This window comes from Scyliorhinus torazame, chromosome 1 (assembly GCF_047496885.1).
Source record: "Scyliorhinus torazame isolate Kashiwa2021f chromosome 1, sScyTor2.1, whole genome shotgun sequence".
NCBI lineage: Eukaryota > Metazoa > Chordata > Chondrichthyes > Carcharhiniformes > Scyliorhinidae > Scyliorhinus > Scyliorhinus torazame.
This window is the reverse complement of record NC_092707.1, coordinates 326,474,236-326,494,939: the sequence shown is the minus strand read 5'-3', so window position 1 is coordinate 326,494,939 and position 20,704 is coordinate 326,474,236. Positions and strand designations below refer to the sequence as shown.

At 49.8% G+C, this 20,704-nt stretch overlaps 1 non-coding gene across 1 annotated transcript; it reads right to left on the bottom strand.

Moving 5' to 3' along the window:
- Positions 1–2,941: 2,941 nt before the first annotated feature.
- Positions 2,942–3,047, bottom strand: trnal-uaa (transfer RNA leucine (anticodon UAA)). The gene is made up of 2 exons: positions 3,010–3,047; positions 2,942–2,976 (listed from the first exon to the last, which is right to left on the bottom strand). It is a non-coding gene; the product is annotated as a tRNA-Leu (tRNA).
- Between the last annotated feature and the right edge of the window lie 17,657 nt (positions 3,048–20,704).

Here is a 20,704-nt window from a genome sequence, read left to right as displayed (position 1 = left end):
ACCCCCGGACCACCCCCCACAAGTGCCCCCAGCCCCCACCGCTCGCGGACGGCTCCCCCCCTCCGACAGTGGCAGCGCTGGACTTAGTCCGCAGCCGCCACGCAAGGTTCTCGAACGGTGTGAGCACACGCACCTCACGCCATAAGGAATTTGGCCCATCGGGGGCGGAGCATCGGGGGGTCTCGGGTGACGTCTTGAGGCCGTCCATATGGCATGTGGCCTACTCTCCAAGTACGCCGTTTTGAGGGGGTGGAGCATCGTAAAAGCGCCATTGCCCCCGATTTCCGCGCAAACGGGGATTCTCTGGCTGATCGCCCAAGGACTTTGCCCTGGTTTGGTGGCACATCACTTGGTGTACTGCTGACTGCAGCGAGGAGCTGAAAGCGGGTCATCCTCACTGGTGAGAGGAAGGAAGAAACCTTTTGCTGGCGTAACAAAGGCATGATTGGACGTGACCTGGGAGGTCAGCAGTTGGAACATTTTGGCCTATTTATGGATCCAGTCTAGGAAGGGCTTTAATCACCTAACCAGGTCAGGAAAGATGAATGAATACAGATTCACCCACATGTACAACCTGTAATGCACACCACCCCCACTTGTCAAGCACAAGAACATAAAAAATAGGAGTCAGCCATTCAGCCCCTTGAACCTGCTCTGCCATGAAATGAAATCATGGCTGGTTGTCATCTTAATTCCACTCTCCTGTCTGGCCTCCATCACCCGTAAATCCAATTGTAGATCCAAAATCTATTTAATTCAGTCTTGAATGTACTCAATGATTCAACCTCCATTGTTCATTGCGGTCGTGAATTCCAAAGATTAACGACCTTCTGAGACAAGAAATTCATTCTGATCTCTGTCCTATTTTGAACCTGAGCCTTAGTTCTAGATCCATTCACGAGGGGAAACCTCCACACATTCGCTTAAGGTTCAAGAGTACCCCATGTTCACTTTGTCCTTCCTCACATCCCCATTTATCCATTCACTTCTGCCATTCTCCCTGATCCTTGCGTAATTTAATGTCCCTTCCTGATTGCCACTCACTCCAAAGGCACAACATGGCAATGTATCTGTTTGCCCTCAATGCGAGACAACAGAGCACAGTACACTATGGAGGAGGAGAGGGCTAGATGTGGCGTATCACAGATATTGCTACTGGAAAATCACTCTCATGACCCATTTGGTCTGTAACAGGAATGTTACACGACAGGAGATGTTGGAACAAACATACTTTGCAGCCCTGGAAAATAATCCATCCAGATGTTTCCAGTGGCAATAGCATCTTGGAAGGAGCCAACTGCAAATAAATTGAGGGCAAGGTAAATGGCACGATGTGACCACCAGGTTGAGCACAGAGAGGCTTTTCACCCAGAAGGCTGCAGGATCTGACCCTCTCGAAACATTGCTCTTCAGAGATGTTGATCAGTGGAAAATCTGTTTCTACAACTAATTAGGTAGATGGTATATTGTGTAAACTCAGCCCCTCTGTTGCTCCCTCTCTTTGTCACAACGCTCTGTTACTCCATCACTCTGTTACATTCCTCTCTGTCATACTCTCTCAGTCGCACTGTCTCAGTCACACTCTCTGTTACACATTCTCTCTCTGTCACAATTTCTGTGCCACATTCTCTGTTCCACTCTCCCTCTGTCACACTCTCTCTTCACACTCTCTTTGTCACACTTTTTGGTTTTTAAAAATAAATTTCAAGTATCCAATTATTTTTTTCCAAGGGGCAATTTAGAGTGGCCAATCCACCTACCCTACACATCTTTGGGTTGTGGGGGTGAAACCCACGCAGGCATGGGGAGAATGTGCAAAGTCCACATGGACAGTGACTCGGGGCTGGGATCGGCTGGACTCGGGTCCTCAACGTCGTGAGGCAGCAGTGTTCATAGAATTTACAGTGCAGAAGGAGGCCACTCGGCCCATTGAGTCTGCGTCTGTCCTTGGACAGAGCACCCCACTTAAGCCCACACATCCACGTATCCCTGTAACCCAGTAACACCACCTAACCTTTTTAGACACTAAGGAGTAATTTATCATGGCCAATCCACCTAACCTGCGCATCATTGGGAGGAAACCGGAGCACTCGGAGGAAACCGATGCTAACCACAGTGTCACCGTGCCACCCACTGAGGTGTTCATCCTCCGCCAGCAGGTTGCCCCTCTGCTGCGCAATGTTGTGGAGGCCGAAGCACTGCTCGATCACACTCCTGGTCGCTGCATGAGCGTCATTGTGGCATCTCTCGGTGTCAGTCTGTGGCCTTCAGATAGGTGTCGTCAGCCACGACTGCAGCGGATAACCCCTGTCACCCAGGAGCCAACCCCCAGCCAGCAGGTCACTATGAACATGTCAGGAATCGCCGAATGTGCAGGATGAAGGCGTCGTGCACACTGCCAGGGTATCAGGCGGAGGCGCAGCTGATGGTCACATATAGAATTTACAGTGCAGAAAGAGACCATTCGGACAATCGAGTCTACACTGGTGCAAGAAAGAACACCCTACCTAAACCCAGGCCTCCACCCTATCTCCATAACCCAGCAACCCACCTAACCTTTGGACATTACAAGGCAATTTATAGATTCATAGAATTTACAGTGCAGAAGGAGGCCATTCGGCCCATCGAGTCTGCATCGGCTCTTGGAAAGAGCACCCTACCCAAGCCACATCCCCGCCCTATCGCCATAACCCAGTAACCCCACCCAACACTAAGGGCAATTTTGGACACTATGGGCAATTTAGCATGGCCAATCCACCTAACCTGCACATCTTTAGACTGTGGGAGGAAACCGGAGCACCGGAGGAAACCCACGCACACACGGGGAGAACGTGCAGATTCCGCACAGACAGTGACCCAAGCCGGGAATCGAACCTGGGATCCTGGAGTTGTGAAGCAATTGTGCTATCCACAATGCTACCGTGCTGCCCGTTCAGGTGAATGTCAGGAGTGGGATTTGAACCCACGACCCTAGAAAGGGACCAGAAATCATCAAGTCCTCAATGTCTGCTTAAGTCTCGCGCCTTACACCACTCGGCCATCCTGACAACTTAGCGTGACCAATCCACCTAACCCGTGCATCTTTGGATTGTGGGAGGAAACCGGAGCACCCGGAGGAAACCCACATAGACACGGGTAGAGCGTGCAAACTCCACACAGAAAGTGACCAAGTCAGGAATCGAACCCGGGTCGCTGGCTGTGAAGCAACAATGCTAACCACTGTGCTACCGTGCCACACGTATCAGCTGCACATTCATCAAGTGGAACCCCTTGCGGTTGGTACAGAGAGGCCTGTCATCTGCAGGTGCTCGTACGGGGACAAGCATCCCGTTGATCACCCCCTGGACCCGTTGATGGCAGCGAACCCCGCTGCCCGGGCATCCTGGTGGGCTCACTACACATTGATTGAAATGGATGAAATGGATTTTGGAAGGAATAACAGAAAGACAGAGTACTGGGCTAATGGTAAGATTCTTGGCAGTGTAGATGAACAGAGAGATCTCGGTGTCCATGTACATAGATCCCTGAAAGTTGCCATCCAGGTTGAGAAGGTTGTTAAGAAGGCGTATGGTGTGTTAGCTTTTATTGGTAGAGGGATTGAGTTTAGGAGCCATGAGGTCATGTTGCAGCTATACAACACTCTGGTGCGGCCGCATTTGGAATATTGCGTGCAATTCTGGTCGCCGCATTATAGGAAGGATGTGGAAGCATTGGAAAGGGTGCAGGGGAGATTTACCAGAATGTTGCCTGGTATGGAGGGAAGATCTTATGAGGAAAAGCTGAGGGACTTGAGGCTGTTTGCGTTAGAGAGAAGAAGGTTAAGAGGTGACTTAATTGAGGCATACAAGATGACCAGAGGATTGGATAGGGTGGACAGTGAGAGCGTTTTTACCTGGATGACGATGTCTAGCACGAGGGGACATAGCTTTAAATTGAGGGGAGATAGATATAGGACAGATGTCTGAGGTAGGTTCTTTACTCAGAGAGTAGTAAGGGTGTGGAATGCCCTGCCTGCAACAGTAGTGGACTCGCCAACACTAAGGGTATTCAAATGGTCATTGGATAGACATATGGACGATAAGGGAATAGTGTAGATGGGCTTTCGAGTGGTTTCACAGGTCGGCGCAACATCGCGGGCCAAAGGGCCTGTACTGCGCTGTAATGTTCTATGTTCTATGTGTTATGTATTGTGCTTCGACGTCTGTGAGATCCCGGACAGGTCCCCAATTGGCTTCTGGAAGAAGCCTGTGGCATAAAGATTTAGGGCGACCATCACCTTAACGGCCACCGGGAGTGCGTGTCTTCCCCCATTCCCCCGTGGTGCCCGCTGTGCCATGATCTGGCAGATATGTCGCACTGTCTCCCTGATCAGCTGGAGTCTTCGGCGGCATGCCCGGTCTAGCAGGTCCTCGAATGACAGGTGCTGCGAGGTCTCATGTGGCACTTCCTTTGCAACTCCTCCTCCTCGGCCTGTTGGGAAGCTGGCTCTCCATCGTCAGCGGCTGCCTCCTGTTCCTCTGGGGCAGGATCCGCTGCTGCAGCTTCCTCCTCCTCGAGCAGCTCCAGCTCGTACAGCCATAGGGCATCCCCCAGGGCTGCGGCGACTAGAGGAAGGCCACCATTGCTGGTTGTGTTCCAATATCCATTGTCTCCATGGGGTGAAAGGCCAACATTTTAGCATGATGGGCACCCCCATGCCCAAACAGTTCCAACAGGCCACACGGTGACCCGAGTTAGCATTGAAGGCTCTGACCCTGCATGTCTCCCACCCCCTCTCCCATCCCCACACTCCTGGACTGGAGGATTCTTGTGATGACCTCTGAGTTTGAAGGCAAAGAAATTCCTCTGTAGTTACTGCAATCAGACTTGTCACCTTTCCTCTGTAGTTACTACAGTCATACTTGTCACCTTTTCTCTGTAGTTACTACAGTCATACTTATCACCTTTCCTCTGTAGTTACTCGTCAGACTTGTCACCTTTCCTCTGTAGTCACTACAGTCATACTTGTCACCTTTTCTCTGTAGTTACTACAGTCATACTTATCACCTTTCCTCTGTAGTTACTCGTCAGACTTGTCACCTTTCCTCTGTAGTTACTAGTCAGACTTGTCACCTTTCCTCTGTAGTTACTACAGTCATACTTGTCACCTTTCCTCTGTAGTTACTACAGTCATGCTTGTCACCTTTCCTCTGTAGTTACTACAGTCATACTTGTCACCTTTCCTCTGTAGTTACTACAGTCATACCTGTCACCTTACCTCAGTAGTTACTACAGTCATACTTGTCACCTTTCCTCTGTAGTTACTACAGTCATACTTGTCACCTTTCCTCTGTAGTCACTACAGTCATACTTGTCATGATTACGGTATCTCTGAGGTCTCCTGGCATGTTCTGCTCCTTCCAGATAAGGGAAATGAGGTTAAATATTTGCACCAATAGTGCTTCTTCGCAATGTTTTAGTGCTTCAGCGGGAATCCCATCTGCTCCAGATGCCTTGTTGTTCTTTAGCTGTTGGATAACCTTTTCTACTTCGTGCCAGGTTGGACTTGTGCTGAGACGGTGGTGGATAGCATGTGCCATGACGGAGTTGTAGAGACTCACATTGCAGACAGAGGGCCGGATTCTCCGTTCCTGAGTTTACGGACGGGATTCATCAACAGCTGCCGGTGAAATCACGAAACGAGATTGGGCGGAGAATAGCCCCCGATGCCAAAATCACGATAGGCACTGGTTTGACGCCAAAGCAGCATCCTCCGGCACCCCAAAAATGGCGTAAATGCGTTGCTCACCAGGCGCTGTTTAAGTACTGATGGCATATTATCAGTGGGCCAGACCCTCTATTCTCCGGGACCTCCGCGATTCACCGCCACCGATGGGCCGAGTTCCCGACGGCGTGGTTCACCTGTGGTCTCAGCGGTTGGGAACCCGTGTGGCAGCTGCAGACTGTGTCCAGCACCTCTACAGTTGGCTGGGAGCCTTGCTGCTGGTCGGGGGGGGTGGGTTTCAGGGAGGGCTGGAGGGACTGGTGGGGGGTGGTCAGGGGGCCAGTATTTGGTAGGTCAAGCCCGCACATGGCCGGCGCCATGTTTTACGGTGTGACTGCTGCTGGTCGTCGCCATGCGTATGTGCATCATACACCCCGCCATTTTCCAGCCATTTCTATCGTGGGAGCCAGGGGTTTTACTCAGCGGAGCGGCTAGCCCCTCACCAGTTGCAGGACCGTTGAGGGTCCGGCGCCAATTTTGCCTTCGTAAAACGCCACAGTTCCCGTGTCGACACTTATCCTCCAAAACGGTGCATCCAGCCCTCAGTGTTGATGCCAACGAAGAATCCGTGGACTTTCACATCCGAAAGATCAGCTCCAAACCCGCACCGATTCTGCTGCCAGTGAGGGGCTAGCACTGGTGCCCCGTGGAACACCATCGATTCCAATGAAAAGCAGCGTGGGTTCGCCAGGTCCGTAATCAACATTCGCAGGGCTGACAAGCTGCAGCCCGCAATACACCCCCCACACACAGACTGATCGGGGCCGAAAAGATGGGACAGGTAGTGCTGGAGCGCCCATCCAGCTGATAGGTCAGCTAGGGCCAGAGGGCACCCAGGGGGGTGTCATGGGGTGGTCAGCTGTACGACCCAGGGCACCAGGTTTAAAGCGGGCCGTCAGTGGCATACGCAGCCGCATGGCTGCCTTGCCGGCTGCGGTAATGGTGTTGCGTACCCGTCCACCGCGACCCCACAGCCCACTTACTGGCCACCCCTCACTAACCCCCCCAGCCCTGGCAGATGCCCTTCGGCCAGCGGCATGGCTGTCAATGAAACATGGCAGTGCTGGACACTGTCCGTATGCCCTCTCTCTCAGCAGCCACCACGCCAGGATCACGAATTGAGAGAGCACACGTGGACTGAGCCGTCGGGAACTCGGGCCATGGGAGCGTGGGTGGGCCCGCTACAGATATGCGAACAGTGTTGCAACTAAGCGTGGCGTGCATCGCATTGACGATGTTTTAGAGGAGGCGGAGCATCGCGATTTGGCGTCAAACTGGCACCTGCCACGACTTCGGCATAGGGGGCTGTTCTCCGTCCGATCGCACGCTCCAATTTTGAAGTCGGCTAACGGAGAACTTGCCCAGAGTCTCTGTTAAGGAGGCCTCCAAAGTGGTCCTTCAGCACTGACTGCTTCCTTGTTCTTGATGAGCACCTCAGCAGTTGGGTGGGGCCTTGGAAGCTTGGGCCATAGATGGTCTTGACTGTGCTAAAGAAATCTCATATGTCATGATTGTCAGCTATCTGCTGGATCCCCTGTGCTTTTTCCACCCACTATCTGTTCTTTAGGTTGCGGATCTTTTGTTGGACCTCAGTCTTCAGCCGTCTGTAGATCTTCTTTCTTGCTCTTGAGATGGGTTGCAGTTTCAGGTTCAGAAAAGCCATTCGTTTATGACTTATCAGCCCCTGGTTATTCTGATCGTTCTCATCGAACCAGTGTTAGTGTTTCTTGGTCGAGTGACCAAGTGTCTCATCACAGGTGCTGATTATAGAGGCCTTGAGGGTAGACCAAACCCTGTGGACACTGCATCTTTGGGTCCCCGAGAATCGTCACGTTGTCAGTGAGGCGCTGGACAAATAGTGTTCTCTCATCTGGGTCTTTGAGTGCTTCGGCAGTGATTTTCCTACAGCTTTGTTTCTGTCACTGCTTTGAGGCGACATTGATGTTGATCACAGGGCAGATTAGCTGGTGGTTTGTCCAGCAGTCATAAGAACATAAGAACTAGGAGTAGGAGTAAGCCATCTGACCCCTCGCCATTCAGTAAGGTCATGGCTGATCTTTTTTGTGGACTCAGCTCCACTTACCTGTCTGCTCACCATAACCCTTAATCCAAAGGTTCAATAATCTATCTATCTTGGCCTGAAAAACATTTAACGAGGACGCCTCAACTGCTTCACTGGGCCGGGAATTCCACAGATTCACAACCTTTTGGGTGAAGAAATTCCTCCTCAACTCAGTCCTATATCTGCTCCCCCTTATTTTGATGCTATGGCCCCTAGTTCTAGGTTCACCCGCCAATGGAAACAACCTCCCTGCTTTTATCTTATCTCTTTTCTTCATAATTTTATGTTTCTGTAAGATCCCCCCTTCATTCTTCTAAATTCCAATGAGTATAGTCCCAGTCTACTTAATCTCTGCTCATAAGCCAATCCTCTCAACTCCGGAATCAACGTAGTGAATCTCCTCTGTACCCCCTCCAGCCCCAGTACCTCCTTTCTCAAGTAAGGAGACCAAAACTATGGCCCCTGTCGTGGCACGGGTGATACGTTCATCCTTGTGGTCCCTCGCTCGCTATATATATACTCAATGATCACATTTGAATCAAATGCACCATTCACAACGTAAATTAGTCTCTTAGATGTAAACACCCACACTCATCACCTGAAAATAATTTTAAACATCACCTTTCCTGTCAATTTATTTCTCAAAATGCTTAAGGAAATGCCTTTTAAATAGTTTTCAGGAAGCTAGATTCTTTTCTGTGCTCACAACCGGAAGGTTAGCATGCATTTAGCATTTAGTCAAAACATTGCTGGATGAGAAGCCAAACTCCAAAAAGTAAAATAACAACAGTGGCAGAACATTAATAGATAAAGTATTTTAAAGAAAAATATGAATAGAATGATGAAAGGCTTTTGTAAGCCCCAAAATGACACATTTCACTGACATTCCTGTGTTCGATTACCATTTCCTTCAAATTGGATTCTCTTTTTATTAATTGTCCTCATTCTAAAAGAGACAACTCTTAATTCCACATAAACTTCGACAGATGCTGAAAATGGAGCTGAATGGATTTGTTCATTTGACAGAATGCTGTCAACAGGATCTTTGGTCAAGGACACTGCTCCAAACCTCCAGCTTTTGCTTTCAGCAGCAGCATCACCTTCACTTTGATTTTCACATATAACATCATTTGTTAAGTATCCATTCCTTTCGTGCTGAGCTTGAATTGTAATGGTGATCTTTGAGTGGATGACAAATGTGTTTTAAGATTTGATATTGTGGCAATAACATGATGGGCGGGATTTTCCCAGGGGGGAAAAGGTCCAAATTACAGGGAGTGATTCAGGTGGCTAGATGTCTCAAGCGGGAGGACAAACCCTGCCTCCCTGCCTGGCAATATTGCCAGAAGCAGGCATACAAGATCCAGCAGGCTGGCTGGCTGAGTCCTGAACCAAGGGGCACAGTCTCAGACTAAATTTGGGGCTGAGTTGAGGAGGGATTCCTTCACTCTGAAGGCAATAAATCTTTGGAATTCTCCAGCAGGCTCTGGAGGCTTAGTCATTAACTAACGCTCAAGGGACTGAATGATCTACTCCTCCTGTTTCCTATGAAACATGAGCATGTCTCCATTTTGAGGCACCCTCACCAGGATTGCGCAGAACTGTTCTTTATTTTGCCGGGGGCCCTGCCAATTGGAGGGGAAGCACCTCAGTGGCGATGGTGGTGCCAAGGGGTTGGCCTCTGCCACTGATGACTGTCTTCATGAAGCTGGCTGCCTTCACATGGGTGGGGTGGTGGACGGAATGCTGTGCCACTGGCAAGATGCCAGAAACCTGAGAAGTTGTTCCTTAATTGGCCTTTCATTATTCAAATTTCCCACTGGCCCACCTGTCTCCAGTCACCGCTATTCCTGTCACTGGGAAAATTCCCCAGAGACATAACTGTGTCGGCAGGACTTGTACAGATGCCAAACCCCCGCACCCACCCTCTCAGCCTGGCATCCTGGGCCTGGTAAAATTCCGACCACAGTTTTTAAAGAATGAGTATCAGGATATAAAATACAAAAGATTATAATCAAATTTTTCTTTCTTGAAGATGCATTATTCAATTGACACAAATACATCCATATTTCAGCATTAAATTGCTGCAAACAATTTAGGTGTGTTTCCAAATTAACAATTTCACAAGGACTGAAATTAGGACTGTTTTTACTCTAAGCTGTGCGCATGACAACCTCAGCTTGACGTGTCTAATTATGTTTTGATTAAGAAGGGATTGCTGAACCGCTTAGAGTGAAAAAAAATTCATTTGGAAATTCTGCTGTACCCTTAATCAGAATATTAATTGCACTCTATGTTGAAATTCTAAAACATTGTTATTATTCATGCTACGAATGTTTAGATTGCACTCCTCTTTTTCTACCAATACCTGCCATCAATAACATAAACTGCCTGGAGAAACTGGAACCGTGTGAATTCCAGAATAGGGATTGCATTTGTCAAGTTCTCTGAAAGAATTGTGTAATCCAAGGAGGTTTGAGCATTTGGAATGTTGAATGCGCAGCTACAGCTGTGCTGAGCCTGTGTAAATACAGGAAATTTGTGCTCTATATTCTTTTGGGCGATGGTGCTAATAAGTCATGAAAAGCTAGGAAATTCAGACATTGCGTGAGAGCAGGACAGGCACGAACATTCGAATTTCCTCGACCTTTTGCACTGGAAATTGACATTGTGCCACCTTGATACTGTCTTCAGGACACAAATTGACAGGAAAAGCTAATACAATGTACCTGCTCCCTATGTCAGCGAGCATTTTCAATGGGCGAATGAAGTGGTGTTACTTGCCCCAGCCCTATTCTGCCCCTGCCCACATATTGCTTTAACAGTCCTTATTCATTGCCATTGAGTTTCAGGTCTGGGGTCAACCTTGCCTAACCCTCTATAATACATCAATATCTTCTTCTCAGGAGGGTGCTCAAAACTGCACATGGTCATGGGTCAGCAAATCAGGCTTATTTTACTAGCCTGAAATCCGGCCAGAAAGTTGTAGCTCTATCCCCCTGGGAGTGCAGAATGATGAAGTTACAGCTAATATATCAACTGTGGCCCCACGGTTAAAATAACTTGTTTGAACTTTTAATAAAATGCCCTTGAGATGAATCCTACCTCAGTTGTTGATAACTTGATTAGTCGGTTCGTAATAATTCTAAATACACCAACATATACACCAGATTTGCACTCTGGCTTGTTTTAAGCTTGCACTGCACTTTTGCTGGAATTTTAATGATGCTGTCTTAAAATAAATACTGCTCAAACGTTTTGTCTGGAGGGTTGCCAACAGAAGGTAAATAACTCAGAGAAAAATAAGTCAATAATCTGTAAAGACTGAGGTGAGTAATTATATAAAGACCGACCTCAGCAGCTCGTGCTAGGTGAATAGAAAAAGAGAGAAATGGATTGAAGATTTGGGGCGCGGTGTTCCGGCAACGTTGCACCCGGAAAAACCTCTCGCTGCGGCGCTGCGTGGCCGTTGGAAGCTGGGAGACCCCACTCCCGGGATCCACCTGGCTCACAACGCCTCGCGAGATTCGACACAATCTCGTGAGACGTTGCAAGGAGAATTCCGCCCACAGCTGGCGGGATCAATTTTTGGCAGATCTGCATATTACAGCGAGGCAATAAACCTTATCAGAGAGCTCTCCACTGTAAAAAACGGGGCTATATGCAGTCTCGGCCACGCATTCCCCGTTTAGGCCCCTTATTTAACATGAGTAGCGCTGAAAAGCCATGTGGTTCTCGGCACTGTGAGTGGGACTTTGTTCCCTTTTGGGAAGATCGTACCCTTGATATCTTTATTGATGTACCATGTTTACACCCTGTGAGCTCAATGTCTAAATGGAAGTGTGGTACTGCTGTCACGTCTGTTTAATCCTAACATACAAATTTGTTTAAAGAGTTGCATAAAAATAGATACAGTATCATTGGAAATACAATTAACTCCCTGTACTGTTCACATATTTGCCTACCTATGATATTTTCTGCTCTGTCATACTGCGCATATATATTCATGTTCTATATAGACACCAAGGTGGATTTGTGCAAAATTGGTCCTGTTAGTGCAGAATGGATGAGCAAAAAGCTGGGAGATCAGGGTGGGCTCTCAAGTTGGGCCTGATTGTTGGACTGTAAAGCAACATTGTTCAATATTTTGGATACCGAACAGTGACTTGTTCTCCCCTCACCTCCTGCAGAAACGAAAAGACAAACTGGGTCTATTTTCAAACTTCCAGACTGGGTTTAATTTCCTGCTAAAAGCTTTTAAGGGACTACAGCTGGATTGATGCACGATCAATTGCATAAAGACTAAAGTTGGGTACAACTGTGGCTTTATTACAATCAGATGCGAGGCCTCCTGCTGCAGCTGATGAAATGGCAGGGCACTGAAGGTCATGCATATTTATACAGTTCTCTGTGGGCAGAGCCAGCCGGCAGGAGCTACCGGTGAACCTGTAGTGCAGGTCCTACCTTACATCTCCAATTACAGTGGATCATCACATTCACCCCCTGTAAAAATGAGTCCGGCGGGGGTGACGTGAAACTATATACAATTAGGTCAATTACGTACAGTGGTAGGGAAAGAAAAGTCCATGTTGACGGTCCGGAGTCCGTCAAAGGTTCAGCCGGTCCAGTGCTTTGGTGCTTCGTTGGGATCGGCGTAATGGTGGCGGCGAAGTCGGTGCTGGCGGTGGTGGAGGTGGCCCCGATGGCGGTGGAGGCGGTTCTGATGCCGGCCAGTCATCGGGGAACTCCGGGAGCGTACCGAAGTCCTCTTCGTCCTGTTGTGCGGAAAAGGTGATGGAGAGGGTGGTCTGGTGGGGTCAATATTGGCGGCGCGGTGGGAGGTGGGGGGGGGGGCGCATTGGTGGGGGGGGGGAGTTGTTGGGGTGGAACCTGACCATGCCAGGTCCCTGAGTGAGACAGTATCTTGGCGGCCATCGGGGAACTCAACGTAGGCATATTGAGGGTTGGCGTGGAGCAGGTGACCACTGTCCACCAAGGGGTCTGCCTTGTGGAGTCGGACGTGCCTAAGGAGAAGGACTGGTCCTGGAGCAGCGAGTCAAGTCGGGAGCGACACACCGGATGTGGACTTCCTGGGGAAGGTAAAAACACGTTCATGAGGTGTGTTATTAGGGGCGGTGCACAATAGTGACTGGATGGAGTGCAGAGCATCAGGGAGGACCTCCAGCCAGCGAGAGGCTGGGAGGTTCCTGGACCGTAGTGCCAGCTGGATGGCCCTCCAAACCGTCCTATTCTCCCGTTCTATTTGCCCGTTTCCCTGGGGATTGTAGCTGGTCGTCCTGCTGGAGGCTATACCCCTGCTGAGCAGGAACTGACGCAGCTCATCCCTCATGAATGAAGATCCCCTGTCACTGTGGATGTAGGCGGGGAAACCGAACAGAGCAAAGATGATGCTGAGGGCCTTGATGACAATGGCAGACATCATATCAGGGCATGGGATGGAGAAGGGGAATCTGGAGTACTCATCGACCACACTGAGAATATACGTGTTACGGTCGGTGGAGGGGAGGGGCCCTTTGAAATCCACGCTGAGGCGTTCAAAGGGGTAGGAAGCCTTCACCAGGCGCGCACGGTCTGGCCGGTAGAAGTGCGGCTTGCACTCCGCACAGACCTGGCAGTCCCTGGTGATTGTCCTTACTTCCTCGACGGAGTAGGGCAGATTGCGCGCTTTGACCAGATGGTACAATTGAGTGACCTCCGGGTGACAAAGGCTGTTGTGTAGGGCCCGGGGTTGGTCCACTTGTGCGCTGGCACATGTACCTCAGGAGCGGGCGTCTGGGGGCTCGTTGAGTTCACCGGGGCGATGCAAGATCTCATAATTATAGGTGGAGAGCTCGATTCTCCACCGCAAGATTTTATCATTTTTGATCTTGCTCCGCTGTGTGTTATTGAACATGAAGGCTACCGACCATTGGTCCGTAAGGAGAGTGAATCTCTTACCGGCCAGGTAACGCCTCCAATGCCGCACAGCTTCAACGATAGCTTGAGCCTCCTTCTCGATGGATGAGTGTCGAATTTCAGAGGCATGAAGGGTGTGGGAAAAGAATGCCACGGGTCTGCGTGCCTGGTTTAGAGTGGCGGCAAGGGCGACGTCTGAAGCATCGCTTTCTACTTGGAAAGGCAGTGACTCGTCCACTGCGCACATCCCGGCCTTGGCGATGTCTGCTCTGATGCGGGCGAAAGCATGTTGTGCCTCGGCAGCGAGGGGGAATTGGGTGGACTGAATGAGTGGCCGTGCCTTGTCCGCATAGTTTGGGACCCACTGAGCGTAGTAGGAAAAGAACCCCAGGCAGCGTTTGAGGGCCTTGGGGCAGTGGGGAAGGGGAAGTTCCATGAGGGGGTGCATGCTCTCGGGGTCGGGCCCGAGAAGGCCATTTTGGACTACATAGCCGAGAATGGCTAACCGGGTCGTGCTGAACACACACTTCTCTTTGTTGTTGGTCAGGTTGAGAAGGGTGGCAGTGCGGAGGAATTTATCGAGGTTGGCATCGTGGTCCTGCTGGTCATGGCCGCAGATGGTGACATTATCTAAGTACGGAAAGGTGGCCCGCAAACCGTACTGGTCGACCATTCAGTCCATCTCTCTTTCGAAGACCGAGACCCCATTTGTGACACTGAAAGGGACCCTAAGGAAGTGGTAGAGGCGACCGTCCGCTTCGAAGGCCGTATATGGACGGTCCGACTTCCGGATGGGGAGCTGGTGGTAGGCAGATTTCAAGGCAATTGTTGAGAAGACCCGGTACTGCGCCATCTGATTAACCATATCAGATATGCGTGGGAGGGGGTACGCGTCGAGCTGCGTGTACTGATTGATAGTCTGGCTGTAGTCCACGACCATCCTGTGTTTCTCCCCAGTTTTAACCACTGCAACTTGGGCTCTCCAGGGGCTGTTGCTGGCCTCGATAATACCCTCCTTAAGCAGCCGCTGGACTTCGGACCTGATGAAGGTCTTGTCCTGGGTGCTGTACCGTCTGCTCCTAGTGGCAACGGGCTTGCAATCCGCAGTTAGGTTTGCAAAAAGGGAGGGGGGATCGACCTTGAGGGTCGCGAGGCCGCAAACGGTAAGGGGGGTAAGGGCCCGCCGAATTTGAGGGTGAGGCTCTGGAGGTTGCACTAGAAGTCCAGGCCCAACAGGAGTGCAGCGCAGAGATTAGGAAGGACATAGAGGCGGAAGTTACTAAATTCTACGCCCTGGACTGTGAGGGTGACTGTACAAAAGCCTCGGATAGGGACGGAGTGGAATCCGGAGGCTCGGGAGATCCTTTGATTGGCAGGGTTGTTATTGAAAATATGGAAAGATGTGACATTTGAAACATGGAAGTCTGGCAATATCTGGTCTGAGAGAAACATGAGAGGATACAGGGAAAGATCCCACGAAGGGTGTAACAGCAGCTGCTCAGGAGAAGGATTGTAAAATGCAGATATCCTTGGTCAAGCAGACTTCGCAAACAAGACAAACAGGATTTTGAATGAAGCCAAAAACAATGGCTCACACCTTCATTGAAAGTAACTATCTAAGTAAGGATCTGGAAAAAAATGGATGAGGTTCAGTTGAATTTGGTGAGAATTCTAGGTGTGAATATTTGCTAATACCAGGTAAATTAAAGAAAACTGGAGACTATCAGTCTCCGAGAAACATAATTCAAAGCCAAAATCAAAGTCAAAATTATGAGCTGAGGACACAATTGGAAAATAAAGCTATAGAAATGACAGGAATTTAAAGTAACAACTCTTGAAGTCAAAGCATTTTTAACATCACAAAGGAAACAATGTAATCAGATCAAATGAGATGAAGTCATGTCAAAATGAATACTTAGTTGGATTAGAAAGTTTAGATCAAAGATACTTTTTACAATCAAAGTGAAAATGTTACTTTACAATAACGTCATAAAAACTTAACTGTTAGAAAGAGAATATAAACCCGAAGAAAGGGGATAGCAGGCAGAACCAGAACCAAGCCGAGAACCAGGACCAGAACTCAGAGAGAGAGAGAGAGAGGGGGGAGAAGCAGAGACAGATTACAGTCAGCTCGGCCATGGGAAAGAGACAGGGCAAAGCAGCCGAGTTAAAATAGCTAATACAGCTAAGGAAGACTAGAATTTAAAGAGAAGTCAGATTCAGCTCAGAGTCAGCTCAGAGATAGCTCTCACAGCTCTGTACATGGGAAAGATAGGACACAGCAACTGAGCTAACCAGCGAATACATCTAAAGAAGACCAGACTTTAAAGAAGATTGATTGTCAAGTTGGGCCTGAAGCTCCCTTCAACCAACCAGAAGGATCCAGAAGCAAGATCTTTTTCCTTTCTGTAAAGACAGTGATTGCATCTTTTAAAAAGAGAAAAAAATATATAATAATAAAACAACTGAAAAGTTTTAACCTGAAACAGTGGTTATTAGTCTACTTTACTTACTTAGCAATGCGGGACCCAGGATCGATGCTACTAAGTGGTAAGTAGATGAAATCTTCGGTGAAGTTATGGGTTATACCAGGGGATAACTTGAAAACATAGTTTGACCTGAATAGCACCCACTGAAGCCTGTATCGGAGTCGGGGAGTGAGAATTCCTGTTCACCATTTAGAATGTCAGCCCTTTTTGGTATAAGGGGACTTCTAAGAATAGTGGTCAGTTTTCAAAAACAGGGTGGACCGCGAGGGAGCAGCGCCTTACCGTATCTGGGTGAACAAAGCTTTCGGTGCTCCCGGAATCCAGCAGGCACGAGGTCGCATGACCGTTGATTTTAACCGTCGTCGACGCGGTGGCCAGGTTGTGTGGGCGAGATTGGTCCAGCATCATTGAAGCGAGCTGCGGGTAGCCATCGGATGCTTCGGGTGGCGAGCGGGTGCGGTTCCGATGTCGAGATGTCCGGGGACCCTGTGGGGAACAAGATGACGGCGCCCATGGTGCGCACATTGCGGGGTCAAGACAAGATGGCGGCGCCCATGGTGCACCCATTGCGGGGTCGGGACAAGGTGGCGGCACCCATGGTGCGCACATTGTGGGATCGGGACAAGATGGCGGTGCCCACTGGTCGCACATGGACCCGGGAGGAGAAGATGGCGGCTCCTATTGTGCGCCTGGAGTGGGGGAGAGGGCGATAGCGGGCGCGATCGCAGCGACTGCACGGGCCTGGCACACAGCCGTGAAGTGGCCCATTTTACTGCAGGCTTTATAAACTGCAGTGCGGGCCGGGCAGTGTTGGCGGGGGTGCTTCTGCTGACCGCAGAAGTAGCAGCGAGGACCCCCGGGGTGCGCGGATCGGCGTGCGGCGCAGGCGTATTGCGAAGGCAGGGCCCCGGCTGAGGATGTCGTTGGCGGGGTCCAGGAGGGGTAGGAAGGGGTAGAAGGGTGGGCAGCGCAGCGGGAGAGGTACGATTGTACGTTACGGGATGCGACCGTCATAGAGAGCGCCAAGGTTTTTGTCTCCGCCAGTTCGAGCGTGGTCCCTTCCAGCAATCGTTATCGGATGCGGTCCGACGCAATCCCCGTCACGAAGACATCGCGCATGAGGAGATTCGCGTGTTCGGCGGCCGTGGCGGCCTGACAGTCACAGTCCCGGACGAGTGGAATTAGGGCCCACCAGAAGTCTTCGATGGACTCACCAGGTAGTTGCGAGTGGGTGGCAAGTACATGCCTAGCGAAGAGCGTGTTCGCCTTCTGTGTGTAGTGTTCTTTGAGGAGTTCCATTGCTTCTGTGTAAGTCGCGACATCTTGGATCAACGGGAACACGCTGGAGCTCAGTCTGGAGTACAGGACATTTATCTTCTGAGCCTCCGTTGGCTCGGGGTCCGCCGGGTTGATGTAAGCCTCGAAACATGCTAGCCAGTGAGTAACGTCTTTCCTGGCGTCGGGCGATGGAGGATCCAGCTGCAGGCAATCGGGCTTAATTCGGATATCCATTCTGTGGAAAATCTGACTGTAATAAATTGATGCACAATCAATTGCACAAAGACTAAAGTTGGGTTCAACTGTGGCTTTATTACAGTCAGATGCGTGGCCTCCTGCTGCAGCTGGTGAAATGGCAGGGCACTGGAGGTCATGCATATTTATACAGTTCTCCGTGGGTGGAGCCAGCCGGCAGGAGCTACCGGCGAACCTGTAGTGCAGGCCCTACCTTACATCTCCTATTACAGTGGATTACCACATGGATATTGAAAGGTTTATGCCAATTTCAGGAAAAGTGGCCTTTGTGGGTTCCAGGGAATCCCTTCAAAAAAGGGACTAGGGATAGCCCTGGGAATTACAGGCCAGTTAGTCTTACTTCAGTGGTAGGCAAAGTCATGGAAAGGGTACTGAAGGATAGGATTTCTGAGCATCTGGAAAGACACTGCTTGATTAGGGATAGTCAGCACGGATTTGTGAGGGGTAGGTCTTGCCTTACAAGTCTTACTGAATTCTTTGAGGAGGTGACCAAGCATGTGGATGAAGGTAAAGCAGTGGATGTAGTGTACATGGATTTTAGCAAGGCATTTGATAAGGTTCCCCATGGTAGGCTTCTGCAGAAAGTAAGGAGGTATGGGATAGTGGGAAATTTGGCCAGTTGGATAACGAATTGGCTAACCGATAGAAGTCAGAGAGTTGTGGTGGATGGCAAATATTCAGCCTGGATCCCAGTTACCAGTGGTGTACCGCAGGGATCAGTTCTGGGTCCTCTGCTGTTTGTGATTTTCATTAATGACTTGGATGAGGGAGTTCAAGGGTGGGTCAGTTAATTTGCAGACGATACGAAGATTGGTGGAGTTGTGGTTAGTGAGGACTGTTGTCGGCTGCAAAGAGACATAGATAGGATGCAGAGCTGGGCTGAGAAGTGGCAGATGGAGTTTAACCCTGAAAAGTGTGAGGTTGTCCATTTTGGAAGGACAAATATGAATGCGGAATACAGGGTTAACGGTAGTGTTCTTGGCAATGTCGAGGAGCAGAGAGATCTTGGGGTCTATGTTCATCCATCTTTGAAAGTTGCCACTCAAGTGGATAGAGCTGTGAAGAAGGCCTATGGTGTGCTAGCATTCATTAACAGAGGGATTGAATTTAAGAGCCATGAGGTGATGATGCATCTTTACAAAACTTTGGTAAGGCCACATTTGGAGTACTGTGTACAGTTCTGGTCGCCTCATTTTAGGAAGGATGTGGAAGCTGTGGAAAAGGTGCAAAGGAGATTTACCAGGATGTTGCCTGGAATGGAGAGTAGGTCTTACGAGGAAAGGTTGAGGGTGCTAGGCCTTTTCTCATTAGAACGGAGAAGGATGAGGGGCGACTTGATAGAGGTTCATAAGATAATCAGGGGAATAGATAGAGTAGACAGTCAGAGGCTTTTTCCCCGGATGGAACAAACCATTACAAGGGGACATAAATTTAAGGTGAATGGTGGAAGATATAGGGGGGATGTCAGAGGTAGGTTCTTTACCCAGAGAGTAGTGGGGGCATGGAATGCACTGCCTGTGGAAGTAGTTGAGTCGAAAACATTAGGGACTTTCAAGCAGCTATTGGATAGGTACATGGATTACGGTAAAATGATATAGTGTAGATGTATTTGTTCTTAAGGGCTGCACGGTAGCATTGTGGATAGCACAATTGCTTCACAGCTCCAGGGCCCCAGGTTCGATTCCGGTTTGGGTCACTGTCTGTGCGGAGTATGCACATCCTCCCCGTGTCTGCATGGGTTTCCTCCGGGTGCTCCGGTTTCCTCCCACAGTCCAAAGATGTGCAGGTTAGGTGGATTGGCCATGATAAATTGCCCTTAGTGTCCAAAATTGCCCTTAGTGTTGGGTGGAGGTGGTGACTTTGGGTAGGGTGCTCTTTCCAAGAGCTGGTGCAGACTCAATGGGATGAATGGCCTCCTTCTGCACTATAAATTCAATGATAATCTATGATTAATCTAGGACAAAGGTTCGCCACAACATCGTGGGCCGAAGGGCCTGTTCTGTGCTGTATTTTTCTATGTTCTTTGTTTTCTATGTTCTATGAATGGCAATGTAGCATACCTGGTGACAGTAATACAGGGCGGTATTTAATGCAGGCAATGGAGGGTTTTGCCTCCTGGCTGCAGAGCTGGTAAGAGTCGCTTTGCCACTCCTTTCAGGAAGGTCTTTCAAAGTAAATGGCCATCAGGCACTTGAGTGGACACTGGCTGGCCTCACTGAAGATCAAGGACCTTGGAGTAAGAAGCCCCACCCCCTGAGAACTGTTGACCAATTAGAAGTCAAAAGCTGTACTTTGTAGACATTACCAGCAGGACCAGTGGTAGCTGACGGCAATGCACCCATCAGTATCCCAGGGTTACAGGTGGGTGAGGGTGAAATGGGGATCACAGGGTGGAGGGTTGCAGGGGAGGGGTGGTGGGTTTGGCTACAAGAGCAGTGGGAGCTAGCTCTCAGCAGGTCCCCTCCCCTTGCCGGCAAAAAACAGTAAAACGGGAAAATAAGAATATTGGTGTGAAATTCATTTTCCTTTGGCTAAAGCGCAGAGGGGCTTTGAATGTGGGACATCGCCACCCCCCCCCCCACACCCCACACCCCCACACCCCCCCCCCCCCCCCGCCCATTCCTACCCCACCCCTTACTCCCAAGAGCCGAGGCAATTGAATCCGACCGAGCTTCCGTGTGGTAACTCCCCCGCCCGCCACTGGTTGGATGCCAGCAGTGGTGGGATGAGGACCTTAAGTGAGCACTAATTGCCCACATGGGCCTCAGTTGGCTGAAGGGCGGGAGGGCCATATACGAGCCTTCCTGCTCAAGATTTAATCAGGGCAGATGGGAGAAGGTGGCAGGGTCCCCATCTGCCATCTTCCCAGCTGATTAAATGCCTTCCCTGCCTCTGAACCTGCCTTGGTGGATGGATTTAATTCTGTGTGCAGTACCTGTA